Raw genomic sequence first — 27,687 nt, 5'->3', positions numbered from 1 at the left:
CATATCTTTTGAGTCCTGTTTCCTTCTTGCTACTTATTCTTACTGTATATTTCTTCTTCATTCCCTTCTCCTCTTCATTTCTTTTTTCTCCTTCTTTAACTGTCTGCACTTATGATTTCTTTTTTGTTTTATCTTCTATAACTTCTTCTTCCTGTATTTTCTCCAAAATGTTGGCCCATGATGCTGCCAGTTCACTCTCTGGTTCACTTTGGTTAATAATATCCTTTAGATAATCATCCCACAGTCCTCTGGATTGAAGGGTTGAAAGATTACTCTCCTGCTGACTGTCTTCTTCCACCTCAAACAGCTTCTTCTAAAATAAAGTCTCCGAATCTATAACCACTTCACCAACATTAATTTCACCATTCTTCTCTGATACCAATGACCTCTCCACTTCTTCTGATTCATTTAGCTGCCTTTCATGTAAAGGCTCAGCCATCTCCACACATTTCTTTTTCCTTATTTAAATTTCACTCACTTGCATTTGCCATACTTCCTCCTGTTTCTCCAGGCCACCTATGCACCTGGAAAGAAAACAGAAGAGGGAGTGTGCCACCATCAATAGTGTCCCTGTATGCTAATGAGTAGGGTTTTTTATTGATATATGCATTACATGTTATTTACATATTTACATTATTTACATCTATTTACAAATCTCCATACCTTATAAACTTAAATTTTAGCATTCCTCCCCTACTCTTTTATCTGCAACCAAAACATTATTTATTCCAGAATCTTTGTCAAAGTCCATTTTCCATTGTATTTAATTTCATTTAGTCTTTCATTCTATATAGTTCATGAAACATTAAATATTACTCTGTTCATTTTCTACACTTCTTCCTGTTTTCATGCACCATAATAACAAAATTCTAGTATGTCCATATTTATTTGCACACATTTTAACAAACTTTTCACCCTATTATGTTTACATATTTCTTTCCACAAATTATTAAGTCTTTCACATTTCAGAAACACATGCTCAGTAATTTCAAACTCTCAATTTTTTGTTGTTGTTGTGTCTTTCAGCTTTTCCTGGTTAGGGGTTGCCACAGTGGAACTCCGGTCCACTAATGATTGGCAGTAGATTTTTATGTGCCGAGTTGTCAGCCCTGATGCACAACCTTCAATGAAGGTATGCCCATTTACGCATGTCTTCAGACAGAAGATGCTCTAGCTGAGAATCGAATAGGACAACGTCTTATTGAGAGGCGACAGCACTACCGCAGCACCACCACCACAGTAATTTCAAACTCTCCATATTTATTACATATTCTCTCTTGTTTTTTCTTGTATGGCATATCTGCCTTAACCAGCAATTTTACAATACACAATCTCCATAAAAACCATTACATTCTTTAATCTTTTTATAGTTATTATATCTTATCATTATGTTTTTTTTCTTATTTATTCCTAAATCTTTCCATGGAGCAATGCAATAAAATGCTTTCATAATATTTATGTACCATTCCTTTCTATTTTTCTCACATATATTCTTTTTTTATTTTCCATAACACAGTTTTGTTTTGGAACTCTTTCATTTCTTCATTCACAATGCTTTTACTTCTTTTTTAAACTGCATTCCTTCCCACAGTTCTTTCTATTTATAATATATTTTCTATCAAGTTTTTAGTTTTCTTCATAATTCCTTTTAATAACTTATATAAAATGAAAGATGCTGCATGTACTATTGGGTTTATTAAACCAAACCCTCCTTGCTCTTCCTTCACATATAGAATCCCTCTCTTGACTGAATTCAGTCTAGAGCCCCATATAAAAGAAAATATAATCATTATTAGTTCCTTTTCATATTTAAAGGAATCATATAGATGTTAGCAACATAAACAATTTTTCCTATTACCATGGTGTTAACAAGTTGTTAATTTTAATTTGATTCATTTTATATATTTCTGTTTTTTTCATAAAAGGAATTTTTCTTCTCTACTAAGTCTCTAAATGTTTCTTGATTTAATATCTTATCTTTCTCTTTTTCTTTTCTTCTTTTCTTCCTTATACATTTTAAAAACACTTTTTTATATTTCTGTTTAAAATTAAGCCACCAAAGACTCCATTCCTCATAAAACTCTCTCATGTTCATATAATTTTCCATAATTCCATAAGTTGTTTTTTTCTCTTCTAAATCTAATTCCGTTTAATTAATTCTCTTTATTCCTTTTCCTATTCTTTTATATTCTTCATTTTCCTGTACTTTAACCAATATAGCCACATGATCTAAAAATCCGGCATACTTAATTCCTTTTTTATAACTTTTAAACTATCAAATATTAAAAAATAATCAATTTCTGTCCTAATTTCATTCTTTTTATAAGTCCAGTGGTTATTCTTCCATACACTTAACTTTCCACTTCTCATAATTTATTTAACCATTTTATCATCAGAATTGCTCTTATTTTTTCTTAAATTACATTTAAAATTACCCACCACCATAATGTCCATATTTATACAAACCTATTCAAGAATATTTTTAAACATCTTTTCTGTCTTTTCTTTTGTTACATATGCATATAAAGCTATTATTCTATACACATATTTTTTCCATCTCATATTAGCATAATTCATCCTAGTTCTGCTATAGTTATATCCAATATTTTAATGCTTTCTTGACATAATATTTTTATTTATTTATTTATTTATTTAACATTTCTTAACCGGGAAAGTCCGACTAGGACAGAGCCTATTTTCAGTGGAGGCCTGGGGAGAAATGCTCCAGATGCATGTCTTTGGAATGTGGGAGGACACAGGTATACCTGGAGGAAACCCATATGAATATAGGGAGGACATGCAGACTCTGCACAGAAGGCACTCCAGCCGAGAATCGAACTGAAGAAATTCTTGCTGTGAGCTAACAATGGTAACCGCTGCACCACTGCGCTACCTAATAATATACATATGCCTGAGCGGTTCTAGGTTATAACACCGACAGCACACAACAGCGACAACGACATCACCGACACCACATCATCGACAGATCACAAACACGACACCGCACACACTCAACACATCATCACAACAACCAATAAACAAAACACAAGCACACCTAAATCCTAACAAGCAAGCACTATCCACAACCCTAAAACTCACTTAACACTACTGCACCTACCCCTACAGACCTGTTGTCATCCGTTGATCCTCTGGCATCGGTGATTTCGCTGTCGGTCTTGTCATCTGTCGATGTTGTAACCTAGACCCGCCTGAGCATATTTCTTTCACCATGTTCCAAACTACCACACCATTTCAAAGTTTTTCAGTTTGTGTTCCTTCTTCCTCTGTTAATAATCTGATATCTTCTAAAACAATAATATGTGCATCTAAAGCAGCATGCCATTGTAATATACCTATTCTCCTCTTAAGATTTTTCATACTGTTCACATTTAAAGCTAATATTTTCAGCTTTTAAGAACAGTTAGTAAAGTAAAATATTACCCCTTTCCTTTATTTTCTTTAAGCATTATATTTTTGAATTTTCTTTTCCTTTTTTAACTCTTTCCCTATCAAATTCTTTTTATTTCTTACTGTGTACCAGTCAGCTTCTTCATCACTTGTCTGCTCTGTTTCTTTTTCCTTGTTACTTTCTTTAACTTCATATATAAGCTCTTTATCAGTTACAGCTTTTTGTGCATTTTCTTGCATAACACATTTTCCTCTCTTTCTCCTGTATAATTTCATTCTAATTTTCATTTTCTTGCACATTCATTTGACATTCTAGCCATGAATGACCAGTATTGCCACATTTTTTGCACTTTAAATCACATTTTTTTGCATAATGCCCAGTTTTACCACATAAATAACATCTTTTTTATCACATTCATGGATTAAATTATAATTTTTTCCACAAAAATAACAATTCTTTGGTTGACCACTGTATTTCACAAAACCCCTATTACCATGAACATGCATAACATTATCATTTTCTATTTTCAGTATTACTCCACATTCCCATCCCCCAGCCCTTTCATCATATATTTTTGTAGTGTCCATTACTTCTTTATATATAGTTAACACATGTTCTTTCATTTCTTTTGCTACAGCTTCAGTTCTAAACTAGATCATTATTCTTTTTTTTGTTTGTCTGTAAAACGGTTGCACCACATATTCTGATGATGGATAAATATTTTTCTTTTGTTCATATGCACCAAAAAAAATTCTATGGCATGCCCAGTCTGAAATATCAAGTCACAAAAATTCTCAGTATTAATTAAAATAAATGCTCTTATCTCTTTTGCTTTGGCACCCAGATTCCCAACCCTCATACCTGTCCAAACTTTCTTCTTTTTTATTGCTCACGCATACTGTATACTTCTTCTTTATTTCTTTTATTTCTTCTATCTTCTTTGGTCATTATCCAACAGTGTGTGCATACGTTTTTGTCTCCGGAAATTTTCTGGTATAGTCTCTTCTCCTTGTTATTCTTCTATTTTTTTCCATGATGTCACTCCATGAAATTGCTGCTCCATTTTCTGGCTTACTTTGGTTTACCATTTCTTCCAAATAATCATCCTACAACTCTGTGATTGGATGGTTGTAATTATGCATTTCTCAGAGGTAACTGTCTCTCCTTCAAACAATCTCCTCTGAAAGTTTTCCTATGAATGCATCTCAGTTACAGCTACAATCTCCTTTTCCTCCAATGTCACTGTTTTTCTGCACCGACATCATCAGAAAAAACTTCTGGTAGTGATTCTACCATTTCAACAACATTTTCAGCAACTTTCACTCCAGTTTCAGCAAAAGTTGAACCACCCATGTTTTCTCCCTGTTCCTCCTGGCTGCCTCCGCACCTAGACAGGAAACAGGAAGTCAGGATGTGTAACACACAAATTCTTCCTCGACTACCAAGAGTAGGGGAAGTTCCCTGATGAACTGGCCAAATTTCCCCTAATAGTATAACTACCACCTTGGGTCTCCCCTGAATACTAATCCAGTCAACAAAGAATAAATAAAATCATGTTTTCTTCAGATAAGCCTGTTTTTTTTTTCTGGTTATGGTGATAATTAGCTCTTATTTTCAGAAGTTGTGTTAACGTGTAAGTGAGCCAGTGGTAAGATGCCTCTCAATCTTTATTTTTTTTGTTCAGACATAAGACAAGCTGTATAACAAATTTATAGCTTGGTATAATCTAACACAATGCCACTGTGAGCATGTACAAGCTAAAAAGTATACAACAGTTAAATCAAGGACAAGAAGAAGCACAAGGAATTATAGTCATATAAAATATAATAAAGTATACGTGCCAAAGATCTTATCAGTCACATAGGCTAGTATTAGGTATGCAAACCCTAGAGAACAGCTAAACACATCATCAGGAAAGTGACTGAAGAATAATAAATAAATGCCAGCACTATTTTTCCCTGTCTATCTTGAAATCCTATGGTCAAACATCAGTCCTGGGAATAAACTAGAATGTATGTTTAAACCAATTGTTCCCTGTCATACATGCTGGGATGTCTGTAGCTGTATGGGAGGGACTGTTTGAGGATCTTCAGGGTTAAATGTATGATCCCAATGTGAAAGTTTAAGGGTCTGCCTCCTACAAATAGCTGAAGAGACTTTCACACAAGATATCTTGGTGAAATTAGTTTTGAGATGATCCATACAAGGACAGGATCTATACATGTGACCACACTTCTCACCATATATACAAAGAGCTCTAATCAATGCCTCCAAATGAGATCCTTAGAGGTTCCTAAACTTTTACAGTTGCCATTCTTGCAGAAATTGCTAACTGGAAAATCTGTTCCATTTTGTATTTAGCTAGCTTACACAGTGCATGATCCTAACTAAGTATCCAAGTAGACAGTGCACAGGTGGTGCTTCACGCAGCATGTACAAGGTAACTGAAAATGTTATTTTGCCATAGAGCCTTAATCCCAGTGCAGTCCTAAAAACTTGGGCTAGAGACTGTCTTTTGTTTCCTCACAGATTACATATAGGGCAGAATCTGAATAACATGACAGACGTTCTAGTATCCATCATGTATTGTGAGAGTGGAGGGCTCTTGCAATGCAGACATGTGATTCAGGCCATGAGCATACCTCTCAGCTGTACAGATTTTTGCAGAATGTCCAGATTTTTGCCTCATATTTTTTGTCTGTTTCCTCATAAAATTGTGGTTTTCTGGCAAATCAATGAAAAATCATTGAGGAAAATAATGACAGACATTTGAGTTTCAGAATTCATACCCTTTAGAAAATACATGCTAATGCAAAACCTGTTATTCTATCAAATTCCTAAGTTGGTAAGGGCAATATTTAAAAAAAAAAAGTCCCTATTTTGTGGCCTTTGTCCCCCCGTTATTTATAGCTCTGTGCAGATTTCTTGCACTAAGAGGTTGAGAGGTATGTCCATGAAGAAGCCTTAAATTGTACTGAGATATTATCTCCCTTTCAGCATACTGTGCATCTTAAAAGCTTATAAGTCCATAAGTGGGCCAGTGCTCTATAGTAAAGTGAAACTTTTAGATCCTCCATGCAGGATTTCTCACCCTCCCAACTTTGGAACCCATTCAGGTAAAAGAAAAGCAACAGATTTTAAAAGATGTTTTGCAGTGGTGAAGATGAAATAGTTTACTTGCTTGAGCTGTTTTTGCTTGCTGTGTAGTTGCTTAGACATTATTTGTAGATGGATTTTTTATATTGTGCTTGCTTGATGCTGTAAATTGTAGTACTGTGTACAAGATCATGGTGTAGAGATTAATGGAAGTCCAAGGTCAAAGCATAGTAGGTAAAGAGGGTTTGTTCTTTTCAAGCTGTAAGAATGACTGATGCTCTTCTTTGTTGGTGCAATCATTAATACGAATTGGCATATTTTGATGGCTAGCAGTAGGAGCAATGAATGGATTGGTATGAAACCTATATTTAGGTTTAAAAAAACTATTAAAAGACTCCTTTGTTGTAAAAATGATAGAACATGCAGAGCACAGAGAGTAGGCACAGTTCCGCATGGTAGATGCAATTTCTGTCGATATATCAACACTAATCATTTCATTATACACCCAGTCACTAGGGAAAAGTTTGAGTTTAAAGTTAGGCAGATTGCAACATCAGACACATAGTTTATTTAGCTCAGTGCCAAGAGTGCAATTATTTTTATGGTGGTAAAGCCAATTGTACTCTCATAGAGAGAGTAATGGAGCATGTTAGGGATATAAAGAACAAAAATGATAAAAATCCATTAGTGAAACATGCTTTGGAGGTAGGGGGAGTTCATCATTTTAATTTTATGGCTATAGAGAAAATTCAGTAGGATTTAAGAATGAGAGATCTCCCCACTAGAACTGAATATAGGGAGCTTACAAGCTGACAAGAGAAAAGGGCTTAATGGCAAGGTCTCTTTAAGACTAGCACTTAAACTACAAGGTTTAGCCAGGTGATACTTTGTATTTTTTAAGGTTTTTAGCATGTGATCTAATTGATAGATGCGATTGGCTAACAGGATTTTCTGAGTTTGTTTTAAATTTGTAAATGATTTTTAACATTTGTATGGTCTGATGAAGCAGAAAACATTCCGTGAAAGTGCTTACCTGTATTTATTTTTTATGCATTAAAGTGGTTCTTTGTTTTATCCTTTTGTACAACAAGTTTTTTATTTGCTGTGATAGTGGATGTTTCTTTTGATTTGCTTAGTTTTATTTTTTGCTTACATATCACTAGTTATTTTCACCAGACATTATTTTCTTCATATGTGGACAAAGTGTTGTATAAGACTGTCCACCTTCTCACGTAAAATGTTTTTTTTCCTGGAAAAAGGAGAGAACATGATTGGGAGAGTCAAAAGACTGTGAAAACAGTCAAACAAGAAAAAAAATGGATAAAAACAAACAAAAAATGACTGGTTGTTTGCATTTCATTTGATGAAAAGCATGTCAGGTTATGGAATACCTACTGATACCATTTTGAAATTAAAGAGCTTCAGATCCTGTAATGGCTTTTAACTTGAGAAGTAATACAACACAACTTCTCTCACATATGCATTTTGGAGGGTGGCATATTCTTCTCAGCAAAGGGTTTAAGGAACCTGTGGGCTTTATCCATGTTAATGTGCTGTCTTAGTTGCAGAACTCTCTGCAGATTATGTTTTGAGCAAGCTACAGTATCCCTGACTTCTGGGTCACCTCTGACACCTGCTGCAGATTCTTCCTTCTTTGATGAATATCCAAGTCCTTTAAGTTCTCCCACAAATGGATTGCTTCCTTGTGCTTGGTAATGGTTTTATGTGTGTTCATAGGTTGGTACTAGGCTATCGGCCCTAGGGCCTATACAAGCCTACCCATAACAATTACCTGGCTATTTCTTCCCACACTATTTACTTCCCTGGACCCCTGTCTAGCAGGGCAACTTACGTGATCCCCGGAGTGAATTTCCTGTCTCCCAACCAGTCGCCAAGGTTCCTTTTGAAGAGGGCCAAAGAGGCACTCTGCTTGACATGTATGGGCAGTCTATTCCAGAGTCTGGGGAGTCTTTGGTTCAGGAACCTATCCCTCCAGCAAGTTTTGTTTATTGTGATGACAAGGTTTAGATCCCTGGAGCATGTGGCTCTGAGGGATTGGGATTTCTTTAAGTGTAGCATGCCCAACAGCTCTGGGTTTGACATGGCCTTGTATATTAAGCAGAGATTGCCTCTGAGTAGACAATATGTAACAGAGTATAGCTGGAGTTTTTTAAGGTGGTCAGTATCGGGCATCTGCTTTAGGCCTGTGATTCTTTTAGTGAGGTATTTCTGCGTCCTTTCCAGTTGTTGCAGGTGTCTTGAGAGGTACATACCAAATGGGGCGTTGTATTCTATAATGGGTCTAATGAGGGATGAGTACAGTGGGACAATGACCTCCTTTTTTTCTGGATGAAAAGCCTTTAATGATGAGGTGTGCCACATAGAAGGATTTCCTGACTGTTGTGGTGATGTGGTTATTGAAAGTGAGACCACTGTCCACCTGTATCCCTAAGTCTGTTATCACACTTTTGGTGTTTAGTGTACTGCCACCTATGTGGTAATTCACGGGTACATGTTTTTTCCCAAAGGGGATAACTACACATTTCTTGGCATTGAGCTTGAGCCCATGGCTCTGGCACCAAGCATCTGTTTCTGTAAGGCCCTTTTGTAGAGTATCCACATAATTTGGAGATTCAATAATGTCTCTCAGTTTGCAGTCATCTGCGAACTTTGTTAGCCAGAGTTCCTTAGTATTGGCCTGTACTTCAGAGAAGTAGATGCCAAACAAGAGTGGTCCCTGGACTGAACCCGAGGTACTCCACTTGTCTGGTTCTGGATTTGGAGTCAGCTACTTTTACAGTGTGGGTTCTGTCAGTAAGCCAGTTGGCAACCCATCAAGTGACATAGGGATTAATGCCCAGCTTAGTAAGTTTATCTATGATTCCAGAGTGGGGGATAATGTCAAAGGCCTTGGCAAGGTCCAGATAGGCTGTGTGGACTGCCTTATCTTTGTCCACGACTCTGAAGACTGATTCAAAGAAGTCAGTCAGGTTCAGGAGACAAGATTGGCCCTTCACGAACCCAAACTGGGTGGAGTCCAGTGTTTGAAGGTTGCCAATGTCTTTGTTTATAAGTTCCATGATAATATGTTCCATGGCCTTGCAGATCAGGCTCGTCAGACTGATGGGGCGGTAGTTCCTGGGATCCAAGGTGAATCCCCCCCTTGTGGAGTGGGATAACTGTAGCTGTGCACAACTCAGTGGGCACGAACTTGGGGTGAGGCTATGATTAAACATGACACTTAGTTGAGGTGCCAGTTCATTTGGTAGTTCATGTAGTACACAGCCCGGGATGTCATCTGGTCCCATGGATGCTGTATTCTTAGCTTTGGAGAGTGCATTTTTTACCTGTGTGGCCGTTATTACCAGCATTTGGCATCCTTCCGGTATTGAGATGGGCCATTTAGGGGGTGAGAGGGGGATGAAGTTGGCACTGAATCGATCTGTCAGGATATTGGCAATATCCTTGAGATCAGTATATTTAATGCCATTCTGTTGTAGCTCAGAGCAGATCTGAACATTGCCATTTAGATTCTTGACATAGTTATAGAATGCCTTGTGGTTGTCTTTGGAATCTTTGGCAATTTTATTTTTGTAACTAGCTTTGGAGGATTTTTTGAGGGATCTTACTGAGACTAGTAAGGGAGTTTTTTTGCATCCTGGGATATTCCACTTTTCTGCAACAGTTTCTTCCTTTTGTTGTAAAGTTTGTTTATGGCAGGGGACCACTAGACTGGCTTCATTTTTTTGGAGGAGAGCATTTTAGTTCTATTTGGGATAGCACGATTCATGCATGAGTGGATGTGCTTGTACAGTGCCTTAGTGTAGGACTCAGCGGTTGAAATTTCAGTTCCCGTCTGTGTGGGTGTCATGAAGTTTGTCACTTCTGACTTGAGTAGCATGAAGTTGGCTTTGGAGAAGTTGTTTATGGAGGTTTCCTTACTGGGATGGGATGTGGATGTTAAGAGTGATTAGCTTATGGTTTGACCTGACAAACGAGGGGGTGACCATAGGTGTGGAGCATTGATTTCCCATGTTGCTAATGACCAGGTTTAGGATATTGGAGCTCCCTGGTGGGACAATGGATTAGTTGATCCAGGGCATTGGAATTTATGAATTCCAAGAATGGTTGGGCAAAGGTGTTGGTACACGAGTAGTTTTCCCAGTTAATGGCAGGGTAGTTGAAGTCATGCAGTATTAGGGTGTTTGGTTGTATCTTAATATTTTCTAGTATGTTTAGAAAGGTGTAGTGAGAATCTTGGGGCATGGTGGGGGATCTGTAGCAAGCTACAATTTGGATTGCAGTCTTACCTAGTGTTAGTTGCACCTGGAGAATTTCAAACGCATTGTGTTGGGCAACTAGCCTGGTGGTGTGAATATCCTTGGTGAATATGGACACTCCTCCACCTTTAGTGTTTCGATCCTAGTTTGGTGTCCGAAAAGTGTGGTAAGAGTTGTAGCCTGGTATTGAAAGGGTGCTCTCTGGAGCCTTGAACCAGGTCTCAGTTACTGCACAGATATCAATGTTCTCCATTTTTAGGAGTGCCTTGAGAGAGTGCATTTGAGGTTTAGACTTCTAGCATTGAGTAGCATTACCTTCAGATTTTGTATGCTTGTACCTGTTTCGTTGCTGGTTTTGTCCTTTGAACTTTGCCTAAAAAGGCACTATAGTGGTGGCAAGAGCCTTAGCTAGTAACCTGAATCCCAGGGGTGACAGGTGCAGACCATATCGGCAAAGCATCATGGTCTGTCGATCATGTCGTCCTAGGCAGACAGATACTGGATACCCTTTGAAAGACACTAGAAGCTTAGCCAGTTGTTGAAGTCAATCATTTTGTCCTTATATTGTGGTATCATTATGGGCAAAGGCAGGATGCTACTCAGGGCTAGGTTCATACCTGCCTGGGCCACATGGATCCTGGCACCCGACAGGCAACTGACTGTAATTTTCTCCTTGTCCAGCCTGGTGAGTGGGACATCAGTGTGCCTGACTACAGAGTCACCTATGACTAAAGTGTTAGGTACATTGTCTTGCCTTAGGGGCTGTTGCTGGGTGGCACACTGGTGTTGTGAACTATGTGACACTTTAGTTGTGATTGGTGTTTGCGTTTCAGCTTCAGAGGTCCTTTTTGCTTGGGCAGGTTAAAGTTAATGGCCTCCATATATGTGGATTTAGTGTTGCTATGTGTGGGTGTTGGTGGTGTGGGTTTAGAAGGACTATGTGTTGCTTGAGGTGTAGTGCGGGTTTTAACCTTCTCCTCTTACTGTCTAGCACAATCTTGGATGGAGAGAGCTTTGTTTCCAGTTTGGCTATGTAAATGCATCTCTCACAGGTTGTAGTGTTGGGTGGTAGTAGGAAAGGGTTGTCTGTGCACATGAGACAATTGCTGCATTGCCCCAGTATACCCAGATTCACCAGGTGGTCAGGAGAAATCACTGGAAGCTGACCCTTGGACATGCCTGGTTTGGTGCTTTTTTTGTAAAGTACAGGAGCTGTTTTCCCTTACCTTAGCAAGCTACTTTGCACTTATAGGCTGTTTAGTGCCTATGATTAATTTCTCCTTATTAACAAGGAGAGTTGAGTGCTTGTATCAGTTTAAGGCTTCCTACTGCTTTCCAGTAGGTATTAGAGCAACTGCTAGTCACAGGGATGCTTAAAGGTAAGATGAAAAAAAAATGGTTTATCCTAAACACTGCAGTGTGCACTAGAGAAGTTAGATGTGAAAGTAGGTAACTTAAGTTTTACCTGTCTAAAAAGTTAAGTTTTAGTGGGGAGTAATTTTTTTAAAACAGCAAATTAAATTGAAAGGAGGATGTCACTTTTGTATTCTGGTACTATGGAATACAGTAGGATGGCCAATAAATGTAAATAGTTGAAGGGGAGTGATTTCACAAAATGATAATTTTGCGCTTACTCACACAAGACAGGGGAAAGCAGAGAGGAAATGAGATATATGGTCAAATTAACATAAGAGGCAGGCAACTAGAAAGACAGTGGTATTTAAGAACAGAATAGTAACAGGGTGGGGGGATTTCTGCTTGACTCACAAGAGACAGAGCTGTAGTCTCCTTTGAAGTTTTAATATGCAGTTAAAAGCAGACTACAAGTAAAACACAAGGTAAAGAAAACAAATCACAGTATTCAAAATATAAAAAGGCAATAAAGCAATACAAAATACAACAGATAAAAAGCAAACTAACCTTTCCTTCACAGCAAAGTGTAGTAGAGTCTGGGTGAGCCTTTTCTAGTAAAGCTCTGAAATGTTTTATTTTACCCCTTAAAAAGAAGGTTTAATTCCTAAATTCACCCCCTTAGTTCACAAATGATTAACCTTAAGTGACCTCCTCTATCTTATGTATGAGTCCTTAACTGATCAGTTCTAATTTCTGCCTGACTCACAAGAGACAGAGCTGTGGTCTCTTTTGAAGTTTTAATATGCAGTTAAAAGCAGACTACACGTAAAACACAAGGTGAAGAAAACAAATCACAGTATTCAAAATATAAAAAGGCAATAAAGTAATACAAAATACAACAAATAGAAAGCAAGCTAACCTTTCATTCACAGCAAAGTGTAGCAGAGTATGGGTGAGCCTTTCCTAGTAAAGCTCTGAAATAATTTATTTTACCCCTTAAATAGAAGGTTTAATTCCTAGCTCCACCCCCTGAGTTCACAAATGATTAACCTTAAGTGACCTCTTCTATCTTATGTATGAGTCCTTAATTGATCAGTTCTAATTTCTGCCTGACTCACAAGAGACAGAGCTGTGGTCTCTTTTGAAGTTTTAATATGCAGTTAAAAGCAGACTACAAGTAAAACACATGGTAAAGAAAACAAATCACAGTATTCAAAATATAAAAAGGCAATAAAGTAATACAAAATACAACAAATAAAAAGCAAGCTAACATTTCCTTCACAGCAAAGTGTAGCAGAGTCTGGGTGAGCCTTTCCTAGTAAAGCTCTGAAATATTTTATTTTACCCCTTAAATAGAAGGTTTAATTCCTATCTCCAGCCCCTCAGTTCACAAATGATTAACCTTAAGTGACCCCTTCTATCTTATGTATGAGTCCTTAATTGATCAGTTCTAATTTCTGCCTGACTCACAAGAGACAGAGCTGTGGTCTCTTTTGAAGTTTTAATATGCAGTTAAAAGCAGACTACAAGTAAAACACAAGGTAAAGAAAACAAATTATAGTATTCAAAATATAAAAAGGCAATAAAGTAATACAAAATACAACAAATAAAAAACAAACTAACCTTTCCTTCACAGCAAAGTGTAGCAGAGTCTGGGTGAGCCTTTCCTAGTAAAGCTCTGAAATGTTTTATTTACCCCCTTAAATAGAAGGTTTAATTCCTACTTCCACCCCCTCAGTTCCCAAATGATTAACCTTAAGTGACCTCTTCTATCTTATGTATGTCCTTAATTGATCACTTTTAATTTCTGCCTGACTCACAAGAGACAGAGCTGTGGTCTCTTTTGAAGTTTTAATATGCATTTAAAAGCAGACTACAAGTAAAACACAAGGTAAAGAAAACAAATCACAGTATTCAAAATATAAAAAGGCAATAAAGTAATACAAAATACAACAAATAAAAAGTAAACTAACCTTTCCTTCACAGCAAAGTGTAGCAGAGTCTGCATGAGCCTTTCCTAGTAAAGCTCTGAAATGTTTTAAGTTATCCCTTAAATAGAAAGTTTAATTCCTAGCTCCAACCCCTCAGTTCACAAATAATTAACCTTAAGTGACCTCTTCTATCTTATGTATGAGTCCTTAATTGATCAGTTCTAATTTCTGCCTGACTCACAAGAGACAGAGCTGTGGTCTCTTTTGAAGTTTTAATATGCAGTTAAAAGCAGACTACAAGTAAAACACAAGGTAAAGAAAACAAATCACAGTATTCAAAATATAAAAAGGCAATAAAGTAATACAAAATACAACAAATAAAAAGCAAACTAACATTTCCTTTACAGCAAAGTGTAGCAGAGTCTGGGTGAGCCTTTCCTAGTAAAGCTCTGAAATATTTTATTTTACCCCTTAAATAGAAGGTTTAATTCCTATCTCCAGCCCCTCAGTTCACAAATGATTAACCTTAAGTGACCCCTTCTATCTTATGTATGAGTCCTTAATTGATCAGTTCTAATTTCTGCCTGACTCACAAGAGACAGAGTTGTGGTCTCTTTTGAAGTTTTAATATGCAGTTAACAGCAGACTACACATAAAACACAAGGTGAAGAAAACAAATCACAGTATTCAAACTATAAAAAGGCAATAAAGTAATACAAAATACAACAAATAAAAAGCAAGCTAACCTTTCCTTCAAAGCAAAGTGTAGCAGAGTCTGGGTGAGCCTTTCCTAGTAAAGCTCTGAAATTATTTATTTTACCCCTTAAATAGAAAGTTTAATTCCTAGCTCCACCCCTCAGTTCACAAATGATTAACCTTAAGTGACCTATTCTATCTTAAGTATGAGTTCTTAATTGATCAGTTCTAATTTCTGCCTGACTCACAAGAGACAGAGCTGTGGTCTCTTTTGAAGTTTTAATATGCAGTTAAAAGCAGACTACAAGTAAAACACAAGGTAAAGAAAACAAATTATAGTATTCAAAATATAAAAAGGCAATAAAGTAATACAAAATACAACAAATAAAAAGCAAACTAACCTTTCCTTCACAGCAAAGTGTAGCAGAGTCTGGGTGAGCCTTTCCTAGTAAAGCTCTGAAATGTTTTATTTTACCCCTTAAATAGAAGGTTTAATTCCTAGCTCCACCCCTCAGTTCACAAATGATTAACCTTAAGTGACCTCTTCTATCTTATGTATGAGTCCTTAATTGATCAGTTCTAATTTCTGCCTGACTCACAAGAGACAGAGCTGTGGTCTCTTTTGAAGTTTTAATATGCATTTAAAAGCAGACTACAAGTAAAACACAAGGTAAAGAAAACAAATCACAGTATTCAAAATATAAAATGGCAATAAAGTAATACAAAATACAACAAATAAAAAGCAAACTAACCTTTCCTTCACAGCAAAGTGTAGCAGAGTCTGCATGAGCCTTTCCTAGTAAAGCTCTGAAATGTTTTAAGTTATCCCTTAAATAGAAAGTTTAATTCCTAGCTCCACCCCTCAGTTCACAAATGATTAACCTTAAGTGACCTCTTCTATCTTATGTATGAGTCCTTAATTGATCAGTTCTAATTTCTGCCTGACTCACAAGAGACAGAGCTGTGGTCTCTTTTGAAGTTTTAATATGCAGTTAAAAGCAGACTACAAGTAAAACACAAGGTAAAGAAAACAAATCACAGTATTCAAAATATAAAAAGGCAATAAAGTAATACAAAATACAACAAATAAAAAGCAAACTAACCTTTCCTTCACAGCAAAGTGTAGCAGAGTCTGGGTGAGCCTTTCCTAGTAAAGCTTTGAAATGTTTTATTTTACCCCTTAAATAGAAGGTTTAATTCCTAGCTCCACCCCTCAGTTCACAAATGATTAACCTTAAGTGACCTCTTCTATCTTATGTATGAGTCCTTAATTGATCATTCTAATTTCTGCCTGACTCACAAGAGACAGAGCTGTGGTCTCTTTTAATTTTTTAATATGCAGTTAAAAGCAGACTACAAGTAAAACACAAGGTAAAGAAAACAAATTATAGTATTCAAAATATAAAAAGGCAATAAAGTAATACAAAATACAACAAATAAAAAGCAAACTAACATTTCCTTCACAGGAAAGTGTAGCAGAGTCTGGGTGAGCCTTTCCTAGTAAAGCTCTGAAATATTTTATTTTACCCCTTAAATAGAAGGTTTAATTCCTATCTCCAGCCCCTCAGTTCACAAATGATTAACCTTAAGTGACCCCTTCTATCTTATGTATGAGTCCTTAATTGATCAGTTCTAATTTCTGCCTGACTCACAAGAGACAGAGCTGTGGTCTCTTTTGAAGTTTTAATATGCAGTTAAAAGCAGACTACAAGTAAAACACAAGGTAAAGAAAACAAATCACAGTATTCAAAATATAAAAAGGCAATAAAGTAATACAAAATACAACAAATAAAAAGCAAGCTAACCTTTCCTTCAAAGCAAAGTGTAGCAGAGTCTGGGTGAGCCTTTCCTAGTAAAGCTCTGAAATTATTTATTTTACCCCTTAAATAGAAGGTTTAATTCCTAGCTCCACCCCTCAGTTCACAAATGATTAACCTTAAGTGACCTCTTCTATCTTATGTATGAGTCCTTAATTGATCAGTTCTAATTTCTGCCTGACTCACAAGAGACAGAGCTGTGGTCTCTTTTGAAGTTTTAATATGCAGTTAAAAGCAGACTACAAGTAAAACACAAGGTAAAGAAAACAAATTATAGTATTCAAAATATAAAAAGGCAATAAAGTAATACAAAATACAACAAATAAAAAGCAAACTAACATTTCCTTCACAGCAAAGTGTAGCAGAGTCTGGGTGAGCCTTTCCTAGTAAAACTCTGAAATGTTTTATTTTACCCCTTAAATAGAAGGTTTAATTCCTAGCTCCACCCCTCAGTTCACAAATGATTAACCTTAAGTGACCTCTTCTATCTTATGTATGAGTCCTTAATTGATCACTTCTAATTTCTGCCTGACTCACAAGAGACAGAGCTGTGGTCTCTTTTGAAGTTTTAATATGCAGTTAAAAGCAGACTACAAGTAAAACACAAGGTAAAGAAAACAAATCACAGTATTCAAAATATAAAAAGGCAATAAAGTAATACAAAATACAACAAATAAAAAGCAAGCTAACCTTTCCTTCACAGCAAAGTGTAGCAGAGTCTGGGCAAGCCTTTCCTAGTAAAGCTCTGAAATGTTTTATTTTACCCCTTAAATAGAAGGTTTAATTCCTAGCTCCACCCCCTCAATTCACAAATGATTAACCTTAAGTGACCTCTTCTATCTTATGTCTGAGTCCTTAATTGATCAGTTCTAATTTGTGCCTGACTCACAAGAGACAGAGCTGTTTTTTTTTTTTTGAAGTTTTAATATGCAGCTAAAAGCAGACTGCAAGTAAAACACAAGGTAAAGCAAACAAATCACTGTATTCAAAATATAAAAAGGCAATAAAGTAATACAAAATGGGTGGCCACAGTGGTGCAGCAGATAGCGTTGCCGCCTCACAGCAAGAGGTTCTCCGGTTCGATTCTCGGCTGAGGTGTCTTCTGTGTGGAGTCTGCATGTCCTCCCTGTGGTCGCGTGGGTTTCCTACGGGTGCTCCGGTTTCCTCCCACATCCCAAAGACATGCTGTAGGTGGATTGGATTCTCTAAATTGGCCCTAGGAATGAGTGTGTGCATGTGTGTGCCTTCAGTTGAAGGTAGGGCACCGGGCTGGCAACTCGACACCATAAAACTCCACTGCCAATCATGAGCAGATAGGTGATCCACTGTGGTGACCCCTAACCGGGAAAAGCCAAAAGAAGAAGAAGAAGAAGAATAAAGTAATACAAAATGCAGCAAATTAAAAGCAAACTAGCCTTTCCTTCACAGCAAAGTGTAACAGAGTCTGGGTGAGCCTTTCCTAGTAAAGGCATATTTTGTGTCTTATAACTTAGTGGATACCATAGAAGAAGACTTTTTCAGATACTTCTGGGCTGGCATTAATTTCTGCTGTACCATTAATGGCCTTGGTGATGAGCTGGGTTAAGTTAAATAGTTTCTGTGGTAATTCATGCTAAGAAAAGGTGCTGATATGTGAACAGACACCACAGGAACAATTTACTCTTTACTGGCTTGAAGGAAGGCATGGAAGGTGAAAACCCACCATGACTACTTCCGTCTAGTCCCTCTAATGGTGTAGAAATTCCACCAAGCTGTGACACTCAGGCATTCTCTTACACCTCTGCTTCACCTAAGATAGTTGCCTAGACAGATACTTTTTAAACTTTTAAATTTTGCAGACAAAGAGGCAATTCTCAGTAAAGTCAAGGAAGGCAGTGAATCCCTTTTTAACTTGCCAGAAAGTCAGACTATTCCAAGACTACTCATAGGGTATGGTGAACAGAAGGAGAGCATTTGCAAGTATTCGTGTTCTATGATTCTTGAATGGACTATCAACTATCTTCAAGTATCCAGAAGTCTGGCAAATCAAATGGAAAGCAGATCAGTATTTGTTAAAGACAACAGAGGTGACCTTAAGCTTTCTCTTGAACAAACTCCTTGTAGAAAGCCCTGCTTACTTGTAACTACATAAATCAACCCCTTGTGCTGAATTCTTACTAAGTCAGCGAGCTTCAAAGTCAAAACATTGAAAACTGTGTGCAGCACCAGGCAAATTTTCTGTCTCTTTCTCTCTCTCTATCTCACTTTACAGCACCTTGATGCCTACGAATGGGTATCATGGTCTCCATATGCAGGAACACAGGTGTCCACTGTGGAAAACAAGTTCTCTTCAGTGAAAACAGAAAATCAATATGGCCCCCTTGATGAACTAGACGATGAAGAAGTTGACAGTAGGGGGAAAGGGGTCTGGAACCTGTCACCCAAACAAAGAATGTCCTCCACTTCTTTATAGAGTCAGAACCATGACAGTGCCAGTTATGTATTTGCATTTGTAAGGCACATGGAATAATTGTGTGCCTCTTTTCCTCAGGAAAACTGTGGTAAACCCATGACTGGTTGTTTGTCTAATTGCATAACATTTTGCTCAATAAAGAAGGAAAAGAAAAAAAATATTTTTGTGTTCCACTGAGAACCCATTCCACTAGACTGATATATTTAATGGTCTTTTCAAATGGGGTTTAGTCAGTTCAGGTAATCTGTGCCATAGCCACAGTTTGTGTGTTTAATCTAGGACCAGAGTAGGGTTTGGTAAATTAGTCTTTAAAGAAGTACTGTCATAGACCATCCACACTTCTTTGCTTACTACCCATGGCTTGTTGTAAAGATATTTTACCTGCTTGACAAGATTATCTAGCAGAAGGTAAGTTATTAAAGAGATACCTACTTTAGCTTCTGATCTTTAAAAATAAATTGGCCAAAGGGTTTACAGCCTATCCCATTCCCCATGAAAATTACAAAAAGTTTGGCGTGCAGAGTTTTTGGTCTCTTCTTCATTTATTGTTGTTAGTAGGCACTAGTGAGGAGGAACTGAAAACAATGGCCCATGACCATTCTTGTGGTTATTCCTGCCTGTATGATGTCACTAGGGCCTTGTGTGAGGAACTAGAGCCACTGTGGAACTCTTGAGGAAATCTCTGTCAGATGAATGCTCCCTGGATTAGTGATGTCCCCACCAAATTTGATTATTGGAGCTACCAGTAGATATTTGTGTAACAATCTTTTTTATGGGGATGCTAATTTTTTTCTGCATTTTGCCTGTTGTCCAGAAATTGTTGATTCAATGTTATGGAAAGGGGTTAACCTGATTTTATTAGTTTCATTATAACCACATCAGCCACAGATACAAAGACTGTGTATATTTTCTTTCATATTTCCCTGAAAACTCTTGATGTGTTAGCATACTTGATTCCAAATGTATACTTTTTTACAGCATTATTGCCTCATGTTCTCGCACTTCTACAAAGGGTTTTTCCAACCATGGATGATATTTGGTCAGGCTTTAGGTGAGACTGAGTCACCAAGGAATGAGTCACCAAGGAAGGAACCCTATGATTCAGTGATGCAATTCACCAAATGGAAAATATTTGGATTTTGAGTGTCAAGCTGAAGATTCTTCTGTTCTTCTATCCTGTCCAATATGTTCTGGTCCATGTCAAAGTGCAGTATACCATTTCATTATTTATTTATTTTTTGCATTTGTTTACTTGGATAGTCTGAGTGGGCAGAAAGCTACCTGTTTTCAGTAGAAGCCTGGGGAGAAAAGCTCCAGAAAAATTCCAGCATTACATAAAAAACATAGTAAACAGAGGTATACGAGTAATCAACAAATTGACAAAATTTAAACTGAGTATCATTAATTAATAGCAGCATCATGTAATAAGTTGTGAAACTTATTCTGGAGAAAAGAACTTCAGAAAAAAAAATGTTATATAAAGAACATAGAAAACAGAGTATACAAGTAATCAACAGAGGTATAGAAGTAATCATCTAATATACAACATTTAAACAGAATATCATTAATTAATAGCAGCATCTAAAGTGCTATGAAACATAATTCGAAATGAACTTGGTAGGAGAAAATGGAGGAAAATGGAGGTTATTATTAAGAGGTAAGGAAGAATGCTTTAGGATGGGTAGAAGGAAGAAGAGGAGGAGCTAGAGGACAAGGTGGAGAGTTTATACCAATAACTAAGGGTATAGTGCTTGGAAAGACTAGGAGAAAATAAAGGCCAAGAAATTTATAATCTAGGAATTGTGCATGTACAGAGACAAGCATCTTTTAGGTATTGTCTTGTTTGTGCCTTAAAAGAGATGGTGTTTTCTGTGTTTCTTAGAGTGGGAGGAAGGGTGTTCCAAATTTTATCCAGGAAAGAGAAGTACAAACTGGTACCAGCTGAGTTGTTAGCTTTTGTAACAGTTAATAAAGTTTTGTAAGTGGATCTGCACTGTCTACCTGGTTTATAAAGTTGGAGAATATTTTTGAAATGTGGGCATTTGTCCGGATAATAGATGAGTTTATGAGACGTGACTAGTTGGGAAAGTGTAAGATAATGCCTTTGCTCTAAATAAACCCTGAAGTTTTTCTATCAGGCCTGAAAGTGGTTTGTCCTCTAATGATGATAGGTGGTAAAATTTGCCATCTTATTGTAGCACTGTTCCAATGGTGAGAGTTGAGTGGATTGTAGGTTAGTCAAGATGGGAGCAGTACAAAATAGTGTAGGGAGGAGAAAGGGCTGAGCAACACTTAGCTTCTGGTGGGTGTGTTTTATGTGATGACCAAATGTTATGCTTTTGTCAATAGTGACTACCAAAAACTTAGTTTGACTTAGTAGTTCTATGTTGGTGTTAGAGGAACTGATTTTGAAATTATTTTTGTAGCCAGCTGAATGCTTTGGGGTAAAAAAACAAACAGTTCTGTTTTTTTAGGTTAGGAAGTAGCTATGTGTCAGACAGCCAGGCCTCTGTGGCTGAGAATGAGTCTTGTGTGTGCTGTTTTAATTTTTAATTTATCAATGCTTTTAGCAGAAGAGATGATTGTTGAATTATCTGCATAATGTATGATAGTGGCTTGTTTCAAAGCCAGGTGGAGATCATTAATGAATATATTGAACAAAAGGCACTCCCTGATTTTGTTTATAGTTTTATATAGGAAGCAATATATCAGAATGGACTTGATGAAGCTCACAGGGTGAAACTGATTATTTAATGCATGTTGACATATTATATTATAATATGGTGGTAAGTCTGCAGTTCTGATTTCTTGGTGTTGCATTTTAGCTTTTGGTAGATGTGATTATTAACTACTGTCCTAAGCTCCCAATAGTCTGGCTGTACATGGAACCATGGATTACCTTACCTACCCTGGGACACTAACTCACCTTGAAACTGGGCATGCAAATTAAGACTAAAGTCTGTTCTTTCTGATTGTTGAACCTTAGGTTGTTATGTAAATTAGCCTAAGATTGGACACGCAAATTAAGTCTAAGCCCTACTCTTTTGGATTGGTGAAACTAAAGGTTCCTATGCAAATCAGTGATGGCTATAACCCTACACTGATTGGTCAATGGGGGACAGAAAAACACACCCATGCAACATCTCACTGTAGCCCAGTCAATGTAAGGACTCCAGCTGCATAAGAACTGTGGTATATAAGTGATTGCAACTGCTGTGATCCTCACAATCCAAGATCACTTGTCCATTCACTTCAATAAAGTTTCCTTGGATTCTGTACTGCTGGCATAATCTTTCCTCTGAGAAGAGGGCACTAACTGCTTTTAGAACTCATAGCTACCATAGAAGAATTTTTATAAAGTAATTGACCCTTTGGCTGTTTTTATTGTTTCATTCAATACCTTAGAGCTGTAGGTAGGTTTAACTGGATTTGCCTTTTCCTGACCTGAAGGAGCTTAAAACTATTTAAATTTCACTTAGAGCAAGCATTCCCTTCTATATTTCAGTTGTTCTTTACTGCAAGATTTTTTTGATAGTTGCTTCTTTTTGGGATGATGTTTGTACCTGGAGCAGCGAGGTATTTATATTAGCAAAAAGATATTTAATTTAAACTATACCATGATTTTAGGTTGTGCACTTTGTTTGTTGCATGCTACACTTGATCTTAGACAAAAGATATTTCCTTGTTAGTCTAATGGCTGAGAAGGAATCCTACTCAAGGAACTTAACACTATTTAAATCTCAAGTATAGCCAGTGTTCCTTTCTGTATGTTTTCTGCTGAGATCTGCAAGATATTTTTGGGCTACCACTATGAGTGGATGAAGTTTAACCTGCTGAGGATTGGACTCTCAATCCCTGAAAAAAAGTCTGAAAAACATATTTTTATTTATTTTTTTTTGCAGAGGGCAAGACCCCCTGCAACCCCAGTATGGAGGGAAAAAGCCCCCCATACCTCTCAAATTTATAATAACTCCAACTTGAAAAAGGGGGAAATTATCTCCAAAAAATATATACCTGCTGGCACAACTTGCCGACAGTGATTTACTATGGAGGAGCTCTGATCCTCAGCTTGGTGAATCTCAGAGAAATGATGTTCAAGAATTCAATCTTTGTCTACCAGTAGGATTTTTTTTGTAGTATCTGCTGTGGCAAACTGTATGCACATAATGCAGCAAGATATGTGCAGGGGAAAAAAAGCAAATATCAATTGAAATTGAACTATGATTTTAGGTTCTAAATGTTTATGCTGTATAGCAGGATGGCTGTGTTTTTTTTTAAGTGTTAGATTTCTCACTGACATTCTGGTGGTTGAATAATAGTCCCAACTCAGGAAATAAAACTATTTAAATCTTTCTTATATTGAGCAATGCTTTCTGTATTTCTGTTTTATACTGCAAGATATTTTTGATAGATGCTGATGTGAGGAAGTTGTATGTACTCATAGCAGTGAAATATTTGCAGCAGCAATTAGGCAATCAATTTAAACTGCACTGTATTGTTAGGTTGTGCAGTTTTGTGTAGTATAACAGGTGTCTCTCAGTTTTTGGTGTTAGGTGTCTCCATACAAGTCTAATGGATGAGTAGGATTCCTACCCAAGGAATTTACACTATGTGTAATTTGACTCCAGGTTTGTTTGTCTTTCAGCTTTTCCCGGTTAGGGGTCACCACAGTGGAACTCCGGTCCACTAATGATTGGCAGTAGATTTTCACGAACCCCGAGGTGCCAGCTTGACGTTCAACCTTCCAATGAAGGCACACCCATTTACGCATGTCTTTTGAATGCCCACCCAACCGTGGGGAGGACATGCAGACTCCACACAGGAGGCACTCCCCGCACTACAGCCAAGAATCGAACGGGAGAACCTCTTGCTGTGAGGCAACAACGCTACTGCTGCACCACTGACTTTATTTAAAGTGGTAGCTATTCCTTAAGGCAGACAGAACGTAAAAGTTAATGCTGCCAAAAATAAGTTTTGTGTGACTGAAGACAGAAACATAAGAGTATGTAACTGGAAGTAATTAAACCCTAGAAAGAAAGAAAAACAAAAAAAAAAAAAAAAAAACAAACAAAAAAACAGAATCTATCAAAACTGTCCTGCACTCAGTACTAAACAACAAACTGCAAGAATTCTTAGTATTTGCAGGCTACTGTAGAAAATTTGTATATAGCTTTGCTACCATAGTCTATCCTCTGAGAGACCTTACCAAAGGTAAGGCATCTATACAGATTAGGTGGACTCTTGCAACAGATGAGGCTTTTAATGAAGTCATCTTACGCTCTGAGCCCATCTTTTGCACCTGATTTCACTAAACACTTTATTTTGCTCACCAGTGCATTTAAGGTAGGGTTAGCAGCTGTGTTGTGTCAGGAAGTAGGTGGTGAAGAGCACACAGTCTGTTACCCAATTAGAAAGTTAAGTAAGACTGAAACAAGATACTCTGCCATAGAAAGAGAATGTCTTGCTACTAAAGTGACACTAACTTCTTCACAATGTTATTTACCAGGATGTAGCTTCAATTTGATAACTGATCATACAACCCTGCAGTAATTGTACAAGCAACAGGATGCACAAGTTATATAGGTGGGCTTTGACATTGCAGCAGTTTAATTTTGCCATTAGACATAGGTCCAGCAATAGCCAAAAGAATGCATACTGGTTATCCCCTGTCCCATAACCCATGCCGTCAGTATAAAAGTAGAGACTCTATGTGTGTGGGAGGTCAGTGTGGCATACTGGTCCTTTGTTTTTGTCAGAAATACTTTTTGATATGCTGCACAAAGATCATATATATGGTAAAAACTTAATGATGATGTATATACAAAGCACATTACAGTATTTAAAACATGGTGCAGCATAGTCGAATAAGAAACATCTATAAAATGCTAATAAAAGAAGGGCTGGGAGCCCATAATGTCAGATATGATTGCTTCTAACAAAGAGGGATTTCAAGGCCAAGAGTAGAAATGCTTTGTGGATCCTGACCAGAATAAGCTTTAAAAATACCAATTGAGGTCTTGTGCATCTACTCAAAGAGTAACAGAAACGTGACTGTAGATTTATTTAGGAACTGCAAAGCAGCTTGATTAGAGCTGTAATACCAAACCCATGAAAAGTAAGGAATATTGCATTTAACTGAGAGGCTTTTCAAATGTACTAACAAATACATAACTGAAGATTCTCACCAGATGCCATACTGAGGACTTCATTTTTGTTTTATGTACCCTAAAGGTAGGTACTCCTCATATGTATTCTTCAGTAACTTTATAACATTTTGGGGGAAGCGAAATTGCCTGTCAAGAATATATGCTTCAGAGTTTCTACCCTGATTATAATGCTATTTGAAGTCTTCCCATATCTCATCAGAATTACTGTAGGGACACAGTCCACATTTATCTTAAGCAAACTTAATTGAGAACAGCTCTGTCAAATTTTATTGCCTTATTCTTAAGTTCAGGGATCTCTGTGCTTAACTTTAGAGTACTGACTGTAAAGTCAATTTTGCTGTCCAAAAAGCCCAGTATCTCTTTTTTTCCTTGCTCTCTTTCCTCGCTAGTCTCCTTACTGTCCTGTCATAAATGAGGCTGTTAGACTATTTCCTGACCATGGCATGCACTTTACACTGTGTCCATTGTACTTTACTATGCTCTGCCACAACTTCCCTAAATAACCTCTTTATAGGTTTGCACCATTGTTGCTGGGTCAGCCTGTCCCCACTCTCATTGTCAAAGCAGTTCTATATTTGAATCCCAATCCAGTTATTATAAATTTCTGATTTCACAATGAAGATGGTGAATCTCCAAAGTTTTTTGGGTCATCCTCCCATAGGTTTGATCTTAGTAATTTGGACAACAAGATCTGAACTGCATAGTCTCAGTTCTACTATATCTCCTCAAACGAAAAACTTGATTCATAATTGCCAAGTAAAAATTCCAGAAAACTGACAAATGAAGCACATAGATCCTCAGATCATATGTATAGTTTACAGGCAAACACAACCCATAGTAAACAACAAAAAAGCATTTTTGCATTGGGGTAAACCCTTCTGCTCCTCTCATGTGGGAGTCTTTTCCCCTTCACACCCCCTTACTTTGTTATTCTTCTTGTAAGGCCACTTTGCCTCAGAAAAGAAATGAGTACTAACACACATGTAACATGTCTTGCTGTTTCAAAGTGATCACACATTTTTTTTGTAAGGCTATGGATAAAGAAGACACAAAATTTGACTTGAAAAGAAACACCTTGCTTTTTTGAGAAACGTATGATCAAGCAATCACAATTCTGAACTTAGTAACAGAATCACATCCCATATTGGAACAATTTTCTTCCCTGCTTTATAAAATATAAGTTCATCTACACTTTCCTTGTGTATTCTAGAAACAAGTTAAATAATAATGAATAGTAAGTGTATCTATCAATAATAAAATAACCCAGTATTGTAAATCATCTGCTAAACCCAGCAATTTACAATACTAGTAAAAATGTTTATCTAGAGCTGAACTCCCATCTACTTTTGTATCAGTATAAAGGTCTTAGAAGTCAGTGTCTGTGTTGCAGTCTCTTAGTAGTAAAATAACTCATGAAAAAATGCAGTTTTTCCCCCTCATTATTTTCCTCAAATCATTCTGGAGAAGCATAGGGGATAAATACAGACTAACAAAATGAAATTTCTAGGATCTCCAATATCCTCAATTTGCTAGAAAGAAATGTCGTGTGTCAGCAAATTTTGTCATTCATTTTATTAGCACCGTTTTTAGATATTAGCATGGCATTTCAACTTCTCTTGCACCCATTATATGAAGAAAAATACAATCGTCTTTATCCTAATCTGATTAATTTGTGATAATTCTCCATCAGATAAGTGAGTTTTCTGGAGGCATATAGCTTAATGGGTATGCTTTTTAACAAGCACAGTTGTTCAGGCCATCTTAACTAGGTTTGTTAATCAAAAGGCCTGGAATAGCTGCAGAAAAACAGACCAAGTATAACAAATGTACCTGACAAAATTTCCTTTCTTTGCGCTTGTATCCAAGTGGTGTTTAAGGAGAAGTGATGTCATGATCACTATAAATAGAAGGAAAGGGACAGAGTACAAACTATTTGAAAAAGTTTTCAAACCTTTGGAAATGAAGCGTTTTATTTGTGTTGTTTTAATTAACCAAAAATATTGAAGTTGGTATCGCTTAATAAATATTTTTTACTTCAAAGCAATACAGAGTCGCTGGTGTTTGGATATAAGGTTTACATCACTTGGATACAAGCGCAAAGAAAGGAAATTTTGTCAGGTACATTTGCTATACTTGGTCTGTTTTTCTGCAGCTATTCCAGGCCTTTTGGTTTCTACAGTTATTGAGTTTGTCAGTTGTTTGTGTAAGTGGCAGTGGAAAATGGAGAGAGTACAGTCATACCTGAGACACAGGACAGTGAACCAGGCAATTTAACCTCACTGATAAACTTACTATCTCAAAGAGTGGAAAATTTGATGGACAAAGTGGAGACATTGAGTGGGACTATGTACAACAGTACAAAAGAGAAGGAACTTGTACAAAACAATACATCAGATTTACAATCAACGAGTCATCACCCTCAAAGAGTGAACACAAACTCCACCTCAACAAACCACAAAGTTAGCAACAACCCAGGACCATCATTT

Source organism: Protopterus annectens, chromosome 13.part0 (genome assembly GCF_019279795.1).
Source record: "Protopterus annectens isolate FY-2018-M chromosome 13.part0, PAN1.0, whole genome shotgun sequence".
Classification (NCBI taxonomy): Eukaryota; Metazoa; Chordata; order Ceratodontiformes; family Protopteridae; genus Protopterus; species Protopterus annectens.
Note: the sequence above shows the minus strand (reverse complement) of the source record.